At 41.9% G+C, this 23,678-nt stretch overlaps 1 protein-coding gene across 2 annotated transcripts in view; it reads right to left on the reverse strand.

The window, feature by feature from the left end:
• PAG1 (phosphoprotein membrane anchor with glycosphingolipid microdomains 1) overlaps positions 1-23,678 on the reverse strand; it is a 140,961-nt gene that overhangs the window by 77,697 nt on the left and 39,586 nt on the right. Inside the window, exon 2 of one of the 2 annotated variants that reach the window (XM_068526030.1) lies at positions 11,718-11,748. The gene's annotated coding sequence lies outside the window, so the exon portion shown is untranslated. Of the gene's footprint in view, positions 1-11,678; positions 11,749-23,678 lie in introns of both variants that reach the window. The other variant, XM_068526029.1, reaches the window with a different exon arrangement.

Below are 23,678 nucleotides of genomic sequence, written 5' to 3' on the forward strand. Positions count from 1 at the left end.
GCTGATTATTATTATTATAACATCAACAACAACCACGCACGACACCACAGTTTCCTAAGCATCTACCACCTGCCAGGTGCTTTGCAAGCATCATTCTTAACCTTTACAACTTTTACAAAGTAGGGATTATTATTCCCAGCTTAAATATGGAGAGGGGTTAATGGACTCAGCTAAGGCTACAGAATCTCCATCAGAGCTACACTTCTAACAGAAGTCTCTCTTTGTTCTGCCCCAAACTGTCTAGTTCTTAGGAAAAGGTCACTGGATGGGACGATCAACCTGCTAAAACCTATTCACTAAAGACTTGAAAGTGATTTTTATGTGAGGCTGTGCAGTGAGACTTTATGTGCCAGCCTCCAGCTTAGGTGGGAGGTCTGCTGAGGGCACCAGTACCACCAACAGATGGACCAGTGACATAGTAACAGTGGCAGCAGCAGCTATCTCCGTTGCAAGAGGTGACATGGCCAACAGGGCCCTGGGACAATATTTTAGCTTGACGTCCTTAACCACTTACCTTTTTTCTCTAAGTATTTCAGCTATTTTGAAGTCTGATGTGGATGGCATTTTTTTCCAAATCGTAATGTAAAATCATCCTTAATTTGGCAGTAATTGAGCTACATCATTTCTTTACATGTCTGATCAAAATACAGCTTTGAAAGTCTACAGACAATTAAAATTTTAGGAAGTATTTAGAGAAGCTTATTAATGTATTCCATAATCATTAACCAAAGAAAAATAATAATCTTTAAGATCACTGTTGAGCATGGGGAACTATTATTCTTGGGATTATTTTGTGTAAACAAGCCCAAATCCTTATGCTACACAAAGGCTAATGTCTTTGCTCAGAGGATGTGAATTAATTTATGACCTCTGCTTTTGACTTAAATGCTATAAACATCTCTGTTGACCTTGAAAACAAAGGCTGCTCCTGAATAATTTTTCAAAGAGAGAAACTTAAAGTACTATGAAAATATTTACTGGATAAAACAAATGCCAAGATCAAAAATGCTAAGACACTGAGTGGATATTTATTATCCCCACTAATCCTTTTGTATTTCAAGGTTTATTTATTTTTACTCTGCTTTTCGTCAGTTATTATAGCATAACTTTAAATTCATAAAAGATGATGCAGAGTTAATAATATCATGAGCTTTACAATAATATTCAAGTAATACTGAAAAAGATGGAAATCCATTTGTTATCTGAACATGTTCTTTGGCTGAACCAGAAGAAATGATAATCTAATGCTGGAGTTTTAGCACCTCATGCCCTGGCCAATGAGGCCCTGCATACAGAACAGAGATTTAATTTTAAAACATCGATGATGAATAGTTTTAAAATGACAAATCAATAAATCAAATAGTCATGCTCTTTCAGTGTATTTTAATAAAAAAGCACAAATTTTACAGTATTCTGACTTCCTAGCATTCCTAAATTCTTACTTGTGAGGCAGTATCTGAAGTTAAGACGTGGACCAATGTCTCCATGGCTTATTTGATGAAGACTTACTAATAGTTATTTCTCACTGAATATACGTTATGGCAACTTCTAAGGGACTGTTAAAAGGAATTTCTGATCGGATGCAGTTGGGGCTTGAGGATACAAGAAATGATAAAGTACTGGTTACTTAAAAGCCTACCTAGATCACTGTCTTCAAGGCATTCATGTATTTTTGGATGGTTGATGGACGGGCCTTGGTGATAGATCAGGCATGAGAACTATAAAGGAGGGAAGCACCTTGGGCATATGGTGGTGCCATTAACTGGGATAGGAAACTAAAAGGAGGAATTGATGAGGGTGGAAAATAAACACAGAAAGAATTTAGTTTGGTAAATGTCAATTTTAAGGTGGATGTGGGGCATGGAGGTAAGGAAATCTGGTGGGCAGTTACACTTAGGAATTAAGATCTTAGGAGAAAGGCTGAAAGTAGTGAGCAAGATCAGGATATGCAAACGTTTTCTGTAACAGGTCAGAGAATAAATATTTTAGGCTTTGCAGGCCTGACGATCTATCGCAGCTACTCACTTCTGCCATTGCAGCAGAAAAGCAGTCACAAGATAGCATAGAATGAGTGTGCCTATGTTCCAATAAAACTATTCATAAAAACAGGTGCCAGAATGTATTTGGCTGCAGGTCATAGTTTGCCAAGCCCTGAGTTCGACGACAAATAAAGTCCTTGGAATGGATGAGCTCACCCAGGAAGAACATATGTAAGGCAAAGTAGTATGACATGAAATTTGAAAACATGGAACTCTGAAAAAAATAGAAATTCAGAATTCCATGGACTTTATCTTCAAATTAATCTGGAGAGTTAAGTCTATTTAATAGGTCAAAGGACACAGCAGTATCAGAATGTTTTTCTTACAGGTTGAGTTTTTTTTTTTTTTTTAAGGTAAATCACAGCAAGTTGATGGCAAAATTAAAGTAAGAATTGAGAATTCCCACTATTCCATTCATAGGCTATAATCCATCTCTTATAAATGAATGTTCTTTTAGCATCTCTTGGGAGAGAAACCTATTCTTTCCAGAACAAAAAAAAATTTCTCTCAAGGATTAGATTTTGAGAGACTCTATAGCATTACAAAAGGCTTTTTGCTATATCCTCCTGCTAATTTAATTTTCTGCCTTTTTCCTTGTTGATAGCCAGAACCAATTTGGAATACCTTTTCCATGTTATTGAAAATCAGTGGGCAGTAATGTCATTAATGCTTTCAGGCCACTAATGTACAAGAGGTTATTACTTCAAAGTATAAAAGACAGTCGAAAATGAGTTGACCTTCCTAAATTAGGAAGTAAGTAGCAAAGGCCTGGAATTCAAAAGCTGTTTTCTGTTTCCCTGAAACTGTCCAATAAACTTATCTTTGATGACCACAGAGCCAACATTTCTTTGGTTAACTTGACGTGAGGGCCCATAAAATTGTATTCAGGCTCTACAGCAGCTTCTCTGCTCCCTGAAAGAATAGCATGATTCATACCCGTTTCAATTTATATCTGTTTTGCATAAATGAAGCAGACTTGTAGAACAGACTGATTCATTATCATGTAAAATATAGCCATTAGTAGAAAATCTAGTAACCATATTCCCAGACATAACAAGATCAGACTCTCAGGCCTCTGGGCTGGAGTTGGGAAATGAGAGGTGCAGTGTTTCTGAAAAAAGAAAGTCTTCCTTCTGAAAGAGGTATTCACAGTGGTAAACTGAAGGAATTTTATAGCTCCTTAAAAAACGGAAGCCACAACAGGCCATTCCTTGAGTCTACCATCAAAGCAGAACATTCTATCCAATTGACCCTTAGTGTTAATACCAGTGTATAGGTAAGTCTTAAAACTTGTATCTGTTTCTTTTTCAGAATCTTTTTTTTTTTTATATTTACCAATTTATTAAAAGATATGTTAAAGGATATGATAAAGATACATATTAACAGCCAGATGAAAAGATATGTTAGGTGAGGTCTTCGAGAATCCTGCACCCAGGAGCTTTTCAGCTCAACCTGGAAGCTCCCCGTCCCCTCCACCATTGGGATTTTTTACTTAATTGGAGTATAGTTCATTTACAGTGTTGTGTTAGGTTCAGGTGTACAGCAAAGTGATTCAGTTATACATATATATGTATATATATATTCTTTTTCAGATTCTTTTCTGCTATAGGTTATTATGAGGTACTGAATATAGTTCCCTGTGCTATACAGTAAGTCCTTGCTGTTCATCTATTTTATATATAGCTATCTCATGGCTGGAAAATTTGATAGGAGCCACTTGCCTCAAATGCCTATCACGGTAACAGTCGACGTGTTATCGTCATGCCTGCCAATCGGGTGCCACCACCAGGAAGGAACAGCTGGTTAATGACAGAAATTCAGAGTGTAAAGTGCCATGGACCCCACAGCAAGGGGAGGAGACAGGAGGGCCTGATTCCAGGCAGTGATGATGAAACAGCCTCAGAGATGGGAAGAGGGGAAGATCCACGGAAGAAAGCAGGCGAGTGGGAAGAAACTTCGAGTGCTTCTTCAAGGCTGGGCACTGCTCTAGGCACTGAGGATACAAGGTGAATGAAACAGATGAAGTCTCAGCTGACCTCCCTGTTGGTGAAGACTGATGAAAGACCAATTCACACTAGGGTATCAGATAGGGAAAGTAAATTAAAAAGGTAAAGGAGAAAGGAGTGACAGAGTGTTGTGAGGCATTCCTGAGCCATGGCTGCCTGGGGCAGCCCTTTCTGAGGAGGGAACACTTCAGTTCAGGTGGCAATGACAAGAAGGAACCATCCTCTATTCTTTCAACCTATAAAAACCGTCTTTGATGGGAAAAGGGTGTTAGATGGCAAATCGGAGAGCTGTGATCCAGTCTCATAATTCAGGGGCTTTCACCACTTTTCTATGTGTGTTTGAGGCACATTTTCAAATATCAGAATATTTATTAGATTATATAAAGGGATAATAAAACAAAGCAATTCGAAATCAGTCAACAGTAATTCAATTCTGTCGCTCACAACAGTTCAGCTAACAGCGCCTCAGGTGGCTATAAAAGCATGCCTCATCCCATGGTCACCAGTTTGCTGCGATTCTGAGTTACTATTTGCAGTCCACACCACACTCTTATACACCCGGGAGGCAAACTTGTCTCCAGTAAAAGTAAACAGAAGATCTTTCTTTAGCAGACGCTCAAGAATACACTCAACCAGAAAGTAAACTTCCCTTATCCTCTGCAAATGTACCTGTATTGCCTAACAATACCTGTAACTGTATATACACATTTTGTAAACTACATGTATTCAAATGTGGAAAAATAAATTTTAGACACTAATATTGGACAGCACACCTTTGTGCTTTGGGGCATTTGCCGGGCAATGGCAGATGATCATGGTCATGAAATGGCAAACCTTTGTTTGCCACTTCTGAGTTTCTACATTTTCTGGCTGTCCCCTCATTTTCACAGAATCCTCAACTTGTTGGTTCTTCCCCTACATGATGTTATAGGAAAAGTCTTATTTATTTATTTTGTGATTCTTCATAGTTAAAACCACCAGAGGCAGCCATCAGAAGAGCTTGCCCCAAGCCTGCAGAGATGAGTGAGGGACACCCAGAGAAGGAAGGGCCCCAACACAATCCAGTGACATAGCAAAATTAGGAGAAACTATGGTTGATCTCAGAAGTTCACCATTCAAAATTATCAAGTGGTAACTATTTGGATGTAGGGCCATCTAGTTGTGACACAGGTCACATCAACGATGACCAGGGTTGATTTGGTGAGCCAACGGGGTCCTCTAAAGGAAACAAACACAGGGTCAAGGAACATTCTCCTTTCCTAATCAGCTTCCTAGAGCCGTGCATAATTAAATCATTTAAAAAGATAGAACAAAAAGGTAGTATTAAAGAATATAAAGCCAAGCATAGGGGAGGAATGTTAAGAAGACTTTGAAGGATGCAGCTAAAGCTGTTTAGGAAACATAAGAGATAACCTTAATATAATGGTTAGAGTCTAAACAGCCAAGTCCCCTTCAGACAGCCCCTCTGGTGTACCTCGCACGCCAGGCAACTCAGGTTTCTGCTGAAGCTGAAATCTCAGCCCACGGCTCCAAGAAGCCGCACTTAGAATCGTCTCATTTTTGCCAAGTAAGACATCCATTCATGAAATGAACAGCAGTGTTCCTGGGGCTTAATGGGAGACCCCTGAAACACTGACATGCCACCAGGTTGCTGCAATGTCTGCAACTGTGAGGAAAAGGGAGGCAAGTGCGACCAGCAGTGAACAGCTGCCTCGGGGAACGGTGCTTATCCTTCCCTTCTAGTTCCTACAGCCCTCCTCTGACGAGGCTCTCATCGCTGCTGCCCCGAGAGGGGAAACAGCTGCGACCCAAAGGGACAGTATCGTAGTGTCTCCTCCCAAACCTCTGGTGAGGGACTGGGGTCCCCAGGGAGCCACAGGCCTGGCCGGAAACCCCAGCTGCTCTCTGTAGCAGGTGCTGGAGATCCCGGACGCTAAACTCAAGGTGTGTCCTCGATGGCTCCGAAGTTTCTAAGGAAATTGTGAAACTGGTAGCTGGTAGAAACTGTGGCTCCTGGTAGCTGAGCTAATCGTCTGAAATCGTTTCTTTTCACAGAAAATCGTGGACCCTTAAAACTGGAAGAGGGACTTCCCTGGTGGCACAGACTCTACGCTCCCAGTGCAGGGGGCCCGGGTTCGATTCCTGGTCAGGGAACTAGATCCCACATGCATGCCGCAACTAAGAGTTCGTGGCCCACGGCTGAGGAGCCCAAGTGCCGCAACTAACGAGCCCACCTGCCTCAACTAAGACCCGGCGCAACCAAACAAATAAATAAACACTAAAAAAAAAAACTGGAAGAAACTTTGTTCTTCATGAAGAAATAATCCTCACTTCATCTGCCCCCTTTTTTGCTCTTTCATTTCCTCCTTCCCTCTTTTTTTTTTTTTTTATATCAACTAGTTATTTTCAAAAGGAAAAAAAAAGACTCCTGATATACAGAAAACTATGGAAGTCAGGTGAATGCTTGCCAATTTCACACACCCTCACTCACCTTTATTTAAATGAAAAAATCAAAACGATATAAACAAAAACAGGAGTTTCTGTGAGTTCAGGAACCCACCTTGGGTCACACAGAAGCCAGGAGTAAATAATGAAACTAGTGTCTAGATCATCTGACTCCCCAACCAAATTCTACCTTGCTAAGATCATATAGCTAATAGAAAACTGATATTTAAAATTCCAGATAGTGACATTCTAGCCATTAGATGCATTTTTAATGCACTAGAAAAATCAGTTATGGTTGGGGAAACTATCTGAGACATATTTTCTTTAAGTTAAAAAATTCTAAGAGTAATTATCATATGTTAAGAACTTTTAAAAGAAAATAGAAAACATACACACATATATTGACAAAAAGTGAATACTTTTAGAATGTATATATTCTGCACCATGAGGCAAAATTACAGTGTTATGATCAACAGGGCCAGCATAGCTTTTGAGAGTAAGTTGACAGATTCGGTGTCAAGAAGGGATCATTGCTGAAGCTTGGTTCTATCCAGTCTGATGCTATACAATTGACCCTTGGACAACGTGGGCCAGGGCTACCAACCCTCCATGCCGTCAAAACTCTGCGTATAATTTACAGTGGGCCCTCTGTAACCACGGTTGCTCCGTACCCACAGTTCTGCTTCCGTGGATTCAACCAACCACGGATCATTTAGTACTATATGTAGAATTTACTATTGGAAAAGAACCATGTATAAGTGAACCTGCACAGTTCAAACCTGTGTTATTCAAGGGTCAACTGTACTTCATTTAGGTCCATTTGAAAGGTGGCCTAGAAAACAGAGGAATGAAACTTAACTACAGGCTGAAATTCTCCCTTTACATTTGGAAGCACAGCAAATGCACTTTCTCAAGCTTATGAAGTAACCCTCTAGCATCACTGATTTTTGAGTCTTACAAAAGCTCTTCGTATTATGCCTGCATCACAGATTTACACTGCCATAACTCCTGTCAGACATCATCTTGGCTTTATGAATAAATAAAACTATGCTCTAGGGAAACATTGATTTAAGAGGAAAAATCAATACCCATCTAGCATGTGATAGACCTCACCTTTAAGGCTACTTATTCCCCCAAGTACAATATAATACTAAATGTAAAACCATACTTTTTGCTTCCTAAGTAAAAGGGGGGTGAAGGTATATGAAATTGGCAGGCGAATATGTGCCTTCCGCAGCCCTCAATATATCAGGATTCCCCTTTCCCTTACAAAGTAGTTAGCTGATACTTCCAAAAGAAAAGAGGAAGGGAAAGAGAAAAAAGAGATGGACAAACCAATGATAGCAAAATCTTGGTAATTTGTGAATTTACGTAGTGAGTATATGAGAACTCACTCTATTATTCATTCTCTCGTGTATGAAAAATTTTTCATAATAAGAATTTGAAAAGTATGTACGCTTGCTTGGAGGAAACTCTCTAAGGCTAATATCAACCAAGAAGCTGACAATGGTTCTTTTGGGATAATGGCCTCATAGGGAAGCTTTTTTTCTTCCTTGGGCGTTCTGTATTTTCCAGCGTACTGTAGTGAATATGTATATTGCTTTTATAATTCAGAAAATACACACAGTAAATGCATGGCAGGATAGCAAAAAAGAAAAATAAAGGATTAATTAGGTTGATTGCAAAGTATTTTGTTGACTACTGGCCTAGAGATAGCTAAGATATACACCGTTACACATATTTATATCAACTCTTTCTTACTGCTCTTGGACATTTTTTCAGGGCACAGGCAGATTGCTATTAAAATTGACTTAAAAAATAAAGCGAACAGCGTACGTGGAAATTAACCTCATCTTTGCGAGCCAAAGTTCATATGAGAGACAAAAGCTGGCTAAAGTCATCATTTCATCAGTTCTGCAATCACCTTACAACCTAAGTCTGTTTTCACAGTGGAGACAAATGTTAAAAGTTCTGACAGGCCTGCGGTAACCTTTGATGACAAAGCCACTCCAGAGAGCCAAGGCTTTTGCTTTCTTGCTCAGAATTGGTTGGAATTAAAAATGAATCCGATTATGTTTCCCTAGCTCTTCAAAATGCAGTTCATTGCTAATTGTGTTAACTGTGGCCTTGTTGCTTTGGATGAGGGCTCCTGTCCCAGCAGATGGTTATTGATGCTGTTCTCATTGCTTGTCTTTCTGTTGCTCATTGATGCTGTTCTCATTGCTCATTGCTTTTCTTTCTCATTGCTTGGAAAGAACAACTCTGGATAGCTGAATCACCCTTTCAAGACACGGGCACATGAGAAGCCTGAAAATGGGTTGGGGTAATTTAAATTTTGAATCCCAAATTCAAACATCATACAAGTAACTACTATCATCACCCAAACTGATGAGGATATTGATAAATCTACTTCCTAGATGGAAATGATACACAGTTATAAGTTCCAAAAATATATAGCCACCATTTTAGTACTGACAGCAGTAGAAGAGGTAAAGGCCCTGTAAATTGATTTTGGCAGCTCTTCCTTAATGCATGGATACTAAAAGCAAAATAGAAATGCAAAACATCATTGTTGAGAAAAATGCTTGTACTTAGGGAATAAGCACACCATGAGATTACTTTTTACAAATACCATCTTCCTTTTTATTACAGTGTCAGAGATCCACTCACTTAAAGAAATTAGAGCATCCACTGTGTGTTACTATGTGCAAGGCATCTATTAGATGTTGTAGATACAAAAATAATAAGATCTCAATCTTACCCTCAAGCTTAGTGTCCACAGGAGGGAGGGTCAGATGTATAAGTGGAAAGTTAAATACAGCATGATCAGAGATACAACTGAAGAACCGTGTGAGCCCAGTACACATGGGGGAATCAGGGAGGGTTTCTCAGAGGAGATGGAAATTGAGGTGGACCTTGAAGGATGTACTGGAATATATCAAGAAAAATTGAGCAAGGGCATTCTCGGAAGTCAGAACAGCACGTGCAGAGGCATGGGTGCCTGAAAAAACACGATGTGTTAGAACATTCCAAGAAATTCAGTCCTAATGAAGCATAAATGGCGAAGCAGGGGAAGGGAGGCAGTGCACTGGAGGGGCGCACAGGGCTGATCGTGGAGGTCCACAGCAAAGTGTTTGGGACTATTCTCAAGGTTACAAGGGCCCATAGAAGTCACTGAGTGGGAAATCACATTATAAACTGGGGAGCAGGGTACCTAGAGTGGAGACAGTCTGTTGGAAGAGAGCTATACTAGTTAGCTCCAGCAACAGACTGGCACAGAGCTGATGAGGACCAGAACTAAGGTAGTGACATGGGAGACAGAGGAGAGGAAGATGGGAAAGATATTTACAATTAACACCTGTGACAGCTGGCAATTAATATTTGACCTCACCAAGCGCCAGTCACTGTTTGGGGAATTTCCTACGTTATCTTAAATCCAGAATCCAGTGTGAACTGAATGCAAAGGGTGAAGCAATGTCAGGATGGAGATTTCTGGCTTGAGTTACGATGTCAACAGTGGATGTCTTTAATTAAAATATTGATTCCAGGAGAAGGAATCAGTTGTGAGTAGAAGACAAGAGAGGGGGCTGGGGAAGAAGGTTTCACTGAAAACAGATTAATTTTGAGAGCTGCTTGGGGTATACAAATTAAGATAACTGAATGCTGGGGTCAGGGATTTGGCAGAGAGCAGACTGCAAATCCCAGGTGAAATTTCTTTTTAAAGGCAGAAAAAGATCCTCATAGTAAGATTGAAGCAATCTGCCACATACAAAAAAAGCACATAATGCAATGCTTTCTAGAAACTTGAGAAGACTGTGTGATTCCACTACAGAAACATCTGAGCCCTATTCTGAAATACTGGGTTGGCCCAAAAGTTCGTTCGGGTTTTCCCATAATTTTCCGGAAGATGGTACAGAAAACCCGAACGAAATTTTGGGCCAAGCCAATATATAGATTCTTGAGTTAAATCTTAATGCCCCTTAACTAGAAAATGCTCTATGTTTCAGGCCCACAAATAAAATGTGTAAGGCGAGCAGCTCCCATGGAAATGGAAGTCCATTAGAGAAAACAATGTTTAATCCCTGAGATTCGACAAGAATCGAGATTCTTGTCACATGATGGGAGATCAGAGGAAGGTATTTTTGGAGCGTGGATAATCAAAGCTCTTAATGCACTGGCTCTTAAGTTGAAGTTAACTAACAAAAAGCAGGCTGTTTTCTAGGATCTGCGGTTATATTTAGAAAGACCTCTGAGGGGAACCCAAATGACCCTGAAATAGCTCCTTGCTCTCCTAAGAGGAAAGGCTTTCTCTGGCAAGAGAAAGAATTCTCAACAAGTTAAAGGAAAGATTTGATTGAAAGACAGTGGCCTATTTTACAAGATTCCTTCTGTGAAGAGGTGAGGGACATTCAGGCCAGATGTACTCCTTCCTTTCCGGCCCATAAGAGAAACTGGATAATGATGTATAAGGAATAGGGGTCAGTCAGGTCACAGTGCTTGAGGTTGGCAAATCTTTTAAATGGGTGGGCACAGCACTTCAAATTGTCCAGGATTAATTAGAAAAATGGATAACCATGTAGCAAATTAATTGCTAACGTCAAATAAAGAATGTCTTTGTGTTAATTTGTCATTTGTTTAGGTTGGCTGATTTTTTTTTCTGGCTTCGGCTCTGTTCAAAGATGACCTAAAGTCATTAAAGAATTTTTATATAACTTTATTATCAGCACTAAACGAGATTACTAATACCACTAATAACAATAACGGTAGAATGCAGCCTCATATATTTTTTGGCGGTGGTGGCGGTGACGGTGAACTGGAAACCCATCAGGCTGTCCAATTAGAGTCTCCATTTCGAAGATGAGGAAAGAGCTTGAGGGAGGGTAGGCATTTTGCCTAACTTCACATAGGCATTACAAGGTAGAGGCAGGCTCACCGCCCGTCACTGACCAAAGGGAAACACCATCCTGTAGGAAGCGTGGCCAGTGGCATCTCGGTGGCTATGGCAGAAGCCCCATGGTGCTAAATTCAAAACTGGATTAGCTAATACCCTTGAGATTTTTCAGCTTCAAAGCTGTGTGTCCGCAGTCCCACAGCTCAGAGTCACCAGATATACCCTTGATGCCTGTAGAAAGTTAAACTGAAAGCAAGCATGGATGGACAATGTAGAATAAACCAGATAATTGAATACCTTGCAATCACTCTCTCCCAGCTCTGAAGTTGCACTCACCGGCTGAAAGAAGAGAATGACCTCGTGCTTTCTGGAAAGGAAACACAAGAGGAAACAATTTCACAACTCTGAACTGGATTAAAACTGCAGTAACTGAGGGTAAAATGATGCTCTTTTAAATTACTTATAAAAGTGCTGAGCAATAAAGAAACTGAGAAATAATTATTTAATTAACCTTTAGTACGACAAAAAATAATGTTGAAAAACAAAAGTTAAAACTTGCTCTTCCAATATCCACAGACCTATATATTATTGCAAATTTTTTATCGGTAGGAAAGTAAAAATGATGGCGTTAATCACATGTGCGCTCAGTGATTAATAATTATGCCCATGCTTTGTGTTTTACTCATTGCTTCATTCCACCTCTTCTCACAGACACTGACGGTAACTATGGATTAGCACCACACACCACAGACATGGACTCTTCCTGTATGCGAGGTACTTACAGATCAAAACAAAAACAAAAATGGTTGCATGCCTTAAGAAGATGACAGCCTTATCAGAACAAAGATGGCTGGAACAAAATTGCACAGAATTGTTTGATACTTGTTATAATAGATTTTGCCATATTACTTTATGTCTTCATCTTGAAACATGCTATATTTTTGTTAGCATGGTTTCCTATGGGTAAGATAAAACTATATCACTTACAAAGATCACTTCCTCCAAGAGGATGTGTGATTCAAGTTTGAGGAATGTAACCTCAGATCGAATATTCTGTTTTGGTAGACTGTAGAATCTAAGAAGTCATCTTAAAGTACCCTAAGTGGAAGTAAAAAGCATTGGGAGTGAAAGAATGACCCAACAACTAGACTGAATATTCTCACAAAAAATATCCACTGAGGTAAACCAATGCAAATTTTTTCCTTTTTGGTAAGAGTTTAAAAGAGAAAAGAAAGAGCTATTTCTTAGAAAGAAATGAAATGCAAAGCAATCCTAGAAAGATCAAAGGGAAATAGTAAGTTGACAACAAGCAAGGTGGTGGTCCCTCCATGACCTGCCATGTCAGACTCTCCAGAGGCCAGTAAGACAAGAGCTCCCCAGCCCCCAACCCATCTCATGGGGCCCCTGACCACATGGTCTTCTTAGTGCCTCCTGGCTGGGAGCTGCAAGAGAAATGTGCAGTAGAAGGTGAGGGAGAGTTACACATCAGGTTAGGAGGAAAAGGGTAAAGATCACATTTGCCAAGAGTCCTCTTTCAACGAAGAAAGGCAATGGAAATTCTCTCCTCTTTGCCCTTTTGTGGGAATTCCCCGTTCTGAACTACTAAGCATGACAGCTCAGGAACACTGTGAGTTCTGTAAGGTTTCCACACCAGTCTGAAAACCCATTGTTTATGAAACCGGGACAATGCATTTCAAGCTCTAAACGACTGCAACTGAAACAAGTGTTTGGGAAAACTACCTGTTCCAAAGTGGAGAAATAACTATTTTGAGATAAATACTTGCTGACAAACCTCTGTGCTATACAAAAGGAAGATGAAGAGGCCCAGTTCAGGAAACCAAGTTACCAATACATATGATACAGAGAGACACAAGTAATAATAAAAGTATGTACAGGCTGTGAATAGTGTACGGAAAAGAGCATGGGGGCCCGTACGTACAGCTCTCCACAGCTCTTGGGATAAAACTCAAGCCACTTGGCGTGGTTTGACGAGCTCCCACCCTGGTGTCTGCCAGCCCGCCAGAGTCATGTCTCGTTGTCCTCCCCTCCCATCCGGAGCTGGACTTCTCCATGCCTCTGCCACATTGTTTGTTTTGTTTTTTAAGAGGCTAAACTACTAACATAGAAATGAGTATCTAATAAAGCACTTGTTCGTAAGTTGGAAACCATCCATAGGGTGCTTCTACCATAGGTGGGTCCACAAACTTCCCCCAACCTGGGTCCTCAGCCTGTCACATCCTTCTCAATCTTCTTTTACTTAGAGTCCAGTGAAGAAGCAAACTGTAAACACCAGTGTAAAGTACAGATCGCTGGCATCTGGGGCTGTAGAGCTCTTTGTTTTGAGGAGTTAGCGTTCCTCCACTCTGTGATTGTGATAATCAAAAATGTCTCCAGACTTTGACAAATGTCCCATGAAGGGCAAAATCATTCCCCAGTTGAGAATCACTGGTCTTAAATAAATGATGACTTATTAAAACATAATAATATTTATATCCTAACTTCCACATTATGCAGAAACAACAGTTTGGATGGGGACCATCAGAAACAGCACAGATAGGGGAGGAGAGAGAGAGGAAAGCACATGTATTAAGCACCTGCTGTATTCTTGGCTTTGTGTGGCGTTAGTCATCTTTTTTTTTTTTTTAATTTTTATTTATTTGTTTTTGGCTGCTTTGGGTCTTCGTTGCTGCACGTGGGCTTTCTCTAGTTGCGGTGAGCAGGGGCTACTCTTTGTTGCGGTGCACAGGCTTCTCATTTCAGTGGCTTCTTGTTGTGGAGCATGGGCTCTAGGTGCCCGGGCTTCAGTAGTTGTGGCTCATGGGCTCTAGAGCGCAGGCTCAGTAGTTGCGGCGCACGGGCTTAGTTGCTCCGCGGCATGTGGGATCTTCCAGGACCACGGATCGAACCCATGTCCCCTACATTGGCAGACGGATTCTTAACCACTGCGCCACCAGGGAAGCCCTAGTCATCTTATTTAATACTCACAGAACACCCTGTGCTTTCTCTTCCTAAATCAGAGCTTGCTTAAAACCCTGTGAGGCAATGATTCATGCTAACGATGTTATTAAAAGCAAAACTTTTCAGAATAAAATAAAAATATTTCTAGAACTTTACATAGACATTGAGATGCTTTCCTTTCACTTTCAGTGGACTGACCGCCTAACTTCCCAACCTCGGGAATGAGAAGCACTATTCATTCTTTTTTTTTTTTTTTTTTAAACATCTTTATTGAAGTATAATTGCCTTACAATGGTGTGTTAGCTTCTGCTTTATAACAAAGTGAATCAGTTATACACATACAATATGTTCCCATATCTCTTCCCTCTTGCATCTCCCTCCCTCCCACCCTCCCCATCCCACCCCTCTAGGTGGTCACAAAGCACCGAGCTGATCTCCCTGTGCTATGTGGCTGCTTCCCACTAGTTATCTATTTTACATTTGGTAGTGTATATATGTCCATGACACTCTCTTACCCTGTCACATCTCACCCCACCCCCTCCCCATATCCTCAAGTCCATTCTCTAGTAGGTCTGTGTCTTTATTCCCGTCTTGCCACTAGGTTCTTCATGGCTTTTTTTTTTTTTTTTCCTTAGATTCCGTATATATGTGTTAGCATACTGTATTTGTTTTTCTCTTTCTGACTTACTTCACTCTGTATGACAGACTCTAACTCCATCCACCTCATTACAAATACCTCCATTTCATTTCTTTTTATGGCTGAGTAATATTCCATTGTATATATGTGCCACATCTTCTTTATCCATTCATCTGTCGATGGACATTTAGGTTGCTTCCATGTCCTGGCTATTGTAAATAGAGCTGCAATGAACATTTTGGTACATGACTCTTTTTGAACTATGGTTTTCTCAGGGTATATGCCCAGTAGTGGGATTGCTGGGTCGTATGGTAGTTCTATTTGTAGTTTTTTAAGGAACCTCCATACTGTTCTCCATAGTGGCTGTATCAATTTACATTCCCACCAACAGTGCAAGAGTGTTCCCTTTCCTCCACACCCTCTCCAGCATTTATTGTTTCTAGATTTTTTGATGATGGCCATTCTGACCGGTGTGAGATGATATCTCATTGTAGTTTTGATTTGCATTTCTCTAATGATTAATGATGCTGAGCATTCTTTCATGTGTCTGTTGGCCATCTGTATATCTTCTTTGGAGAAATGTCTATTTAGGTCTTCTGCCCATTTTTGGATTGGGTTTTTCGTTTTTTTGTTATTGAGCTGCATGAGCTGCTTGTAAATCTTGGAGATTAATCCTTTGTCAGTTGCTTCATTTGCAAATATTTTCTCCCATTCTGAGGGTTGTCTTTTCATCTTGCTTATGCTTTCCTTTGCTGTGCAAAAGCTTTTAAGTTTCATTAGGTCCCATTTATTTATTTGTGTTCTTATTTCCATTTCTCTGGGAGCTGGGTCAAAAAGAATCTTGCTGTGATGTATGTCATAGAGTGTTCTGCCTATGTTTTCCTGTAAGAGTTTGATAGTGTCTGGCCTTACATTTAGGTCTTTAATCCATTTTGAGTTTATTTTTGTGCATGGTGTCAGGGAGTGTTCTAATTTCATACTTTTACATGTACCTGTCCAATTTTCCCAGCACCACTTATTGAAGAGGCTGTCTTTTCTCCACTGTATATTCTTGCCTCCTTTATCAAAGATAAGGTGACCATATGTGTGTGGGTTTATCTCTGGGCTTTCTATCCTGTTCCATTGATCTATATTTCTGTTTTTGTGCCAGTCCCAAACTGTCTTGATTACTGTAGCTTTGTAATATAGTCTGAAGTCAGGGAGCCTGATTCCCCCAGCTCCATTTTTCGTTCTCAAGATTGCTTTGGCTATTCGGGGTCTTTGGTGTTTCCATACAAATTGTGAAATTTTTTGTCCTAGTTCTGTGAAAAATGCCAGTGGTAGTTTGATAGGGATTGCATTGAATCTGTACATTGCTTTGGGTAGTAGAGTCATTTTCACAATGTTGATTCTTCCAATCCAGGAACATGGTATATCTCTCCATCTATTTGTATCATCTTTAATTTCTTTCATCAGTGTCTTATAATTTTCTGCATACAGGTCTTTTGTCTCCTTAGGTAGGTTTATTCCTAGATATTTTATTCTTTTTGTTGCAATGGTAAACGGGAGTGTTTTCTTAATTTCACTTTCAGATTTTTCGTCATTAGTGTATAGAAATGCAAGAGATTTCTGTGCATTAATTTTGTATCCTGCTACTTTACCAGATTCATTGATTAGCTCTAGGAGTTTTCTGGTAGCATCTTTAGGATTCTCTATGTATAGTATCATGTCATCTGCCAACAGTGACAGCTTTACTTCTTCTTTTCCGATTTGGATTCCTTTTATTTCTTTGTCTTCTCTGATTGCTGTGGCTAACACTTCCAAAACTATGTTGAATAATAGTGGTGAGAGTGGGCAACCTTGTCTTGTTCCTGATCTTAGTGGAAATGGTTTCAGTTTTTCACCATTGAGGACAATGTTGGCTGTGGGTTTGTCATATATGGCCTTTATTATGTGGAGGAAAGTTCCCTCTATGCCTACTTTCTGCAGGGCTTTTATCATAAATGGGTGTTGAATTTTGTCGAAAGCTTTCTCTGCATCTATTCAGATGATCATATGGTTTTTCTCCTTCAATTTGTTAATATGGTGTATCACATTGATTGATTTGCGTATATTGAAGAATCCTTGCATTCCTGGGATAAACCCCACTTGATCATGGTGTATGATCCTTTTAATGTGCTGTTGGATTCTGTTTGCTAGTATTTTGTTGAGGATTTTTGCATCTATGTTCATCAGTGATATTGGCCTGTAGTTTTCTTTCTTTGTGACATCTTTGTCTGGTTTTGGTATCAGGGTGATGGTGGCCTCGTAGAGTGAGTTTGGGAGTGTTCCTCCCTCTGCAATATTTTGGAAGAGTTTGAGAAGGATAGGTGTTAGCTCTTCTCTAAATATTTGATAGAATTCACCTGTGAAGCCATCTGGTCCTGGGCTTTTGTTTGTTGGAAGGTTTTTAATCACAGTTTCAATTTCAGTGCTTGTGATTGGTCTGTTCATATTTTCTATTTCTTCCTGGTTCAGTCTTGGCAGTTTGTGCATTTCTAAGAATCTGTCCATTTCTTCCAGGTTGTCCATTTTATTGGCATAGAGTTGCTTGTAGTAATCTCTCATGATCTTTTGTATTTCTGCAGTGTCAGTGGTTACTTCTCCTTTTTCATTTCTAATTCTATTGATCTGAGTCTTCTCCCTTTTTCGCTTGATGAGTCTGGCTAATGGTTTATCAATTTTGTTTATCTTCTCAAAGAACCAGCTTTTAGTTTCATTGATTTTTGCTATTGTTTCCTTCATTTCTTTTTCATTTATTTCTGACCTGATTTTTATAATTTCTTTCCTTCTGCTGGCTTTGGGGTTTTTTTGTTCTTCTTTCTCTAATTGCTTTAGGTGCAAGGTTAGGTTGTTTATTTGAGATGTTTCCTGTTTCTTGATGTTGGCTTGTATTGCTATAAACTTCCCTCTTAGAACTGCTTTTGCTGCGTCCCATAGGTTTTGGGTCGTCGTATCTCCATTGTCATTTGTTTCTAGGTATTTTTTGATTTCCCCTTTGATTTCTTCAGTGATCACTTCGTTATTAAGCAGTGTATTGTGTAGCCTCCATGTGTTTGTATTTTTTACAGATCTTTTCCTGTAATTGATATCTAGTCTCATAGCGTTGTGGTCGGAAAAGATACTTGATACGATTTCAATTTTCTTAAATTTACCAAGGCTTGATTTGTGACCCAAGATATGATCTATCCTGGAGAATGTTCCATGAGCACTTGAGAAAAATGTGTATTCTGTTGTTTTTGGGTGGAATGTCCTATAAATATCAATTAAGTCCATCTTGTTTAATGTATCATTTAAAGCTTGTGTTTCCTTATTTATTTTCATTTTGGATGATCTGTCCATTGGTGAAAGTGGGGTGTTAAAGTCCCCTACTATGATTGTGTTGCTGTCGATTTCCCCTATTATGGCTGTTAGTATTTGCCTTATGTATTGAGGTGCTCCTATGTTGGGTGCATAAATATTTACAATTGTTATACCTTCCTCTTGGATCGATCCCTTGATCATTATATAGTGTCCTTCTTTGTCTCTTGTAATAGTCTTTATTTTAAAGTCTATTTTGTCTGATATGAGAATTGCTACTCCAGCTTTCTTTTGATTTCCATTTGCATGGAATATCTTTTTCCATCCCCTCACTTTCAGTCTATATGTGTCTCTAGGTCTGAAGTGGGTGTCTTGTAGACAGCATATATATGGGTCTTGTTTTTGTATCCATTCAGCCAGCCTGTGTCTTTTGGTGGGAGAATTTAATCCATTTACATTCAAGGTAATTATCGATATGTATGTTCCTGTTCCCATTTTCTTAAATGTTTTGGGTTTGTTATTGTAGGTGTTTTCCTTCTCTTGTGTTTCTTGCCTAGAGAAGTTCCCTTAGCATTTGTTGTAAAGCTGGTTTGGTGGTGCTGAACTCTCTCAGCTTTTGCTTGTCTGTAAAGGTTTTAATTTCTCCATCACATCTGAATGAGATCCTTGCTGGGTAGAGTAATCTTGGTTGTAGGTTTTTCTCCTTCATCACTTTAAGTATGTCCTGCCACTCCCTTCTGGCTTGCAGAGTTTCTGCTGAAAGAGCAGATGTTAACCTTATGGGGATTCCCTTGTGTGTTATTTGCTGTTTTTCCCTTGCTGCCTTTAATATGTTTTCCTTATATTTAATTTTTGACAGTTTGATTAATATGTGTCTTGGCGTGTTTCTCCTTGGGTTTATCCTGTATGGGACTCTCTGTGCTTCCAGGACTTGATTAACTATTTCCTTTCCCATATTAGGGAAGTTTTCAACTATAATCTCTTCAAATATTTTCTCAGTCCCTTTCTTTTTCTCTTCTTCTTCTGGGACCCCTATCATTCGAATGTTGGTGCATTTAATGTTGTCCCAGAGGTCTCTGAGACTGTCCTCAGTTCTTTTCATTCTTTTTTCTTTATCCTGCTCTGTGGTAGTTATTTCCACCATTTTATCTTCCAGGTCACTTATCCTTTCTTCTGCCTCAGTTATTCTGCTATTGATCCCATGTAGAGTATTTTTAATTTCATTTATTGTGTTTTTCATCATTGCTTGGTTCCTCTTTAGTTCTTCTATGTCCTTGTTAAATGTTTCTTGCATTTTGTCTATTCTATTTCCAAGATTTTGGATCATCCTTACTATCATTATTCTGAATTCTTTTTCAGGTAGACTACCTATTTCCTCTTCATTTGTTAAATCTGGCGTGTTTTGACCCTGCTCCTTCATCTGCTGTGTGTTTTTCTGTCGTCTCATTTTGCTTATCTTACTGTGTTTGGGGTCTCCTTTTCACAGGCTGCAGGTTCGTAGTTTCCGTTGTTTTTGGTATCTGTCCCCAGTGGCTAAGTTTGGTTCAGTGGGTTGTGTAGGCTTCCTTGTGGAGGGAACTAGTGCCTGAGTTCTGGTGGATGAGGCTGGATCTTGTCTTTCTGGTGGGCACGTCCACGTCTGGTGGTGTATTTTGGGGTGTCTGTGGCCTTATTATGATTTTAGGCAGCCTCTCTGCTAATGGATGGGGCTGTGTTCCTGTCTTGCTAGTTGTTTGGCATAGGGTGTCCAGCACTGTAGCTTGCTGGTCGTTGAGTGAAGCTGGGTCTTGATGTTGAGATGGCGATCTCTGAGAGATTTTCGCCGTTTGGTATCACGTGGAGCTGGGAGGTCTCTTGTGGACCAGTGTCCTGAAGTTGGCTCTCCCACCTCAGAGGCACGGCCCTGATGCCTGGCTGGAGCACCAAGAGCCTTTCGTCCACACGGCTCAGAGTAAAAGGGAGAAAAAATAGAAAGAAAGAAAGAAAGAGGCTATAATATAGTGAAGTAAAATAAAGCTATTATAAAGCAGAGCTATACAGACAAAATCTCACCCAGAAGCATATATATATACACTCACCAAAAAAAGGAAAGGGGGAAAAATTAATATATCCTGCTCCGAAAGTCCACCTCCTGAATTTGGGGTGATTCGTTGTCTATTCAGGTATTCAACAGATGCAGGCACATCAAGTTGTTTGTGGAGTTTTAATCCGCTGCTTCTGAGGCTGCTGGGAGAGATTTCCCCTTCTCTTCTCTGTTCGCACAGCTCCTGGGGATCAGCTTTGGATTTGGACCCGCCTCTGCGTGTAGGTCACCTGAGGGCGTCTGTTCCCCGCCCAGACAGAAAGGGGTTAAAGGAGCAGCTGCTTCGGGGGCTCTGGCTCACCCAGGCCGCGGGGAGGGAGGGGTACGGAAGAGGCAGGGCGAGCCTTCGGCGGCAGAGGCCGGCGTGCCGTTGCAGCAGCCTGAGGTGCGCCGTGTGTTCTCCCGGGGAACTTGTCCCCGGATCACGGGAGCCTGGCGGTGGCGGGCTGCACAGGCTCCCGGGAGGGGCGGTGTGGAGAGTGACCTGTGCTCACACACAGGCTTTTTGGAGGCGGCAGCAGCAGCCCCAGCGTCTGACGCCCGTCTCTGGGGCCCGCGCTGATCGCTGAGGCTCGCGCCCGTCTGTGGAGCTTGTTTAGGCGGCGCTCTGAATCCCCTCTCCCTGCGCGCCGTGAAACAAAGAGGCAAGAAAAAGTCTCTTGCCTCTTCGGCAGCTGCAGACTTTTTCCCGGACTCCCTCCCGGCTAGCTGTGGTGCACTAACCCCTTCAGGCTGTGTTCACGCCGACAACCCCAGTCCTCTCCCTGCGATCCGACCGAAGCCCAAGCCTCAGTTCCCAGCCCCGCCCGCCCCGGCGGGGGAGCAGACAAGCCTCTCGGGCTGGTGAGTGCTGCTCGTTGCCGAGCCTCTGTGCAGGAATCTCTCCGCTTTGCCCTCCGCACCCCTGTGGCTGCGCTCTCTTCCGTGGCTCCGAAGCTTCCCCCCTCTGCCACCCGCAGTCTCTGCCCGCGAAGGGGCTTCCTAGTGCGTGGAAATCTTTCCTCCTTCACAGCTCCCTCCCACTGGTGCAGGTGCCGTCCCTATTCTTTTGTCTCTGTTATTTCTTTTTTCTTTTGCCCTACCCAAGTACGGGGGGAGTTTCTTGCCTGTTTAGAGGTCAGACGTTTTCTGTCCGCACTATTCATTCTTAAGATGGTACCTCCATTTGAGAGTTCATAGGCTATTTCTTCTACCAACCGAAAGCCCTGTGGTTGTCCATAAGTGTAGACCCAAACGGAGTCACATGCGTGGTCAAAATAGCACCTTTCCTAAACTCCCAGGGAAGCAGGCATTTGGCCTGAGGAATTGTTGTTAAGTGCTAACAGGTTACAGCTCTTTGTCCATGTCCCACATGAAGATAACAAGCACCGAAGAAGCCCAGAGCAGGTGGGTGGGTTAAATCCTGACTTAACTACTGACCTCCCTGAGAGCAATTAAAGAGGGAAGGAAGGGACAGGAATTCCTAGACAGAATTTGGTGTTAGTCATTTTCCCTCCTGATCCCCCAAGGGCCTGACAGGCTCAATGATTTCTATTACATTCAGCACAGCCAGGTCCAAAAGGATCCCAAAACAGGTAGCTGTGTCAATTCAAATGGACCAGCGTGGCTTTATGAATACATATGTTGGTATGTAGTTTTTACTAATTGGCTTTTTCTGATTCTGTTCTAATTTCATCACATCTTCCACTCCAATATCTGTTCAAATATTTTATTTAAGGGGAGTCTTCATGTGCTGGCCACTATTCTAGGTGGTGTTTCAATACTGACAGAGACACACACAATTCCCAGTCCTCTGGTGCTTTCTGGTGCAGGTGGGAGACAAAGCAGCCATCTGGCAAAACAGTTATAATAATCACTGAAGAAAACAACTGAAGCCAGTTTGGGGCTGGGTACTGCCCTGGGGTAGGCACTACTTTAATCAGGGAGTTGGGAAAGACCTCAGGGGGTAAAATACGGTTGAGCAGAACCCTGAAGGTGGTGGGGCTGGGTGGGGAGGTGGGAGGGGCCGGGAGGGGAGGTGGGAGGGGCAGGTGAGGTTTGGGGGGCTACCGTAAGCCGCCAACTGTGGACATTGGCAACCCTTGGAGAGCGGTGGGAAGGCAAGTCAGAGAAGGGCTGGTCACCCCGGGTCCCCATGTGACCATCTGGGCTCCCTCGAACCTTGATCTTAAGCCGCAGCTCACCGGGGCCCCTCCCCTGGCCTCTCCACGGGGGGCTGCCCACCCAGGGGGCGCCAGAGGAAGAGGGAGGGGCTGGACAGGCACCTGTCAGCCGTCGTGAGGGTCCAGTGCTCCCGTGGCCGCTGCAGGGAAGGCCCGGGCCGTGGGCCCACACACAGACAATGTAAATCCAGTAGAAGAAACAGGAGAAAGTGCTTTTCTAAGTCATGATGCGAACAAGAAACGTGGAAGCAAAGTTATTAGCGGAGATTCAGGGTGGGGAAGGAGGTAGTGGAGGTTTGATAGGAGAGCAGGGAGGAGGAAGTCCTTCAGGAGAGGGAAAGAGTAAATGGACAAGGAAGGAGCAGCCTGAGGGGCCCACGGAGATGAAAGTGAGACCTACTAGCTCAGCGGTGTATGTTCCTTCAGCCACAGCACAGCACAGCTGAAGACATGGGGGGGGGGGGCGGTTAGAGCGATGAGTTATGCCCGTGAGTATAACAAGGAAAGAGAGAAAGAAGCAAAGAACCTGAAGGTGTGTGCAAAGGAGTGTTACAAAGAGAGATCATGGGATCTAAGCTGAGTAACTGGGAAAGGAGAAGCGGAGGGAGTGACAGATGGTGGAAATTAGCAGGATCAATGGATTGAAGGTGCTGGTGAAGTGCAAGAATGGCTGGAGTTGGGACTTCCCTGGTGGCGCAGTGGTTAAGAATCCGCCCGCCAATGCAGGGGACACGGGTTCGAGCCCCGGTCCGGGAAGATCCCACATGCCGCGGAGCAGCTAAGCCCGGGCTCCACAGCTACTGAGCCTACGCTCTAGAGCCCGCGAGCCACAACTACTGAAGCCCGTGTGCCACAACTACTGAAACCCGCACGCCTAGATCCCCTGCTCCGCAACAAGAGAAGCCACCGCAATGAGGAGCCCGCGCACCACAGCAAAGAGTAGCCCCCGCTCGCCGCAGCTAGAAAAAAGCCCGCGCGCAGCAACGGAGACCCAACGCAGCCAAAAATAAATACATAAATACATAAAATTAAAAAAAAAAAAAAAAAAAAGAATGGCTGGAGTTAAGGTACAGGGGAGGGTTGAATAGAAAGAAGTGGTGACCAGAGAATGGGGTACTTGGAGAGGGAGTGGGTTAAAC

Source organism: Eschrichtius robustus, chromosome 17 (genome assembly GCF_028021215.1).
Source record: "Eschrichtius robustus isolate mEscRob2 chromosome 17, mEscRob2.pri, whole genome shotgun sequence".
NCBI classification, from domain to species: domain Eukaryota; kingdom Metazoa; phylum Chordata; class Mammalia; order Artiodactyla; family Eschrichtiidae; genus Eschrichtius; species Eschrichtius robustus.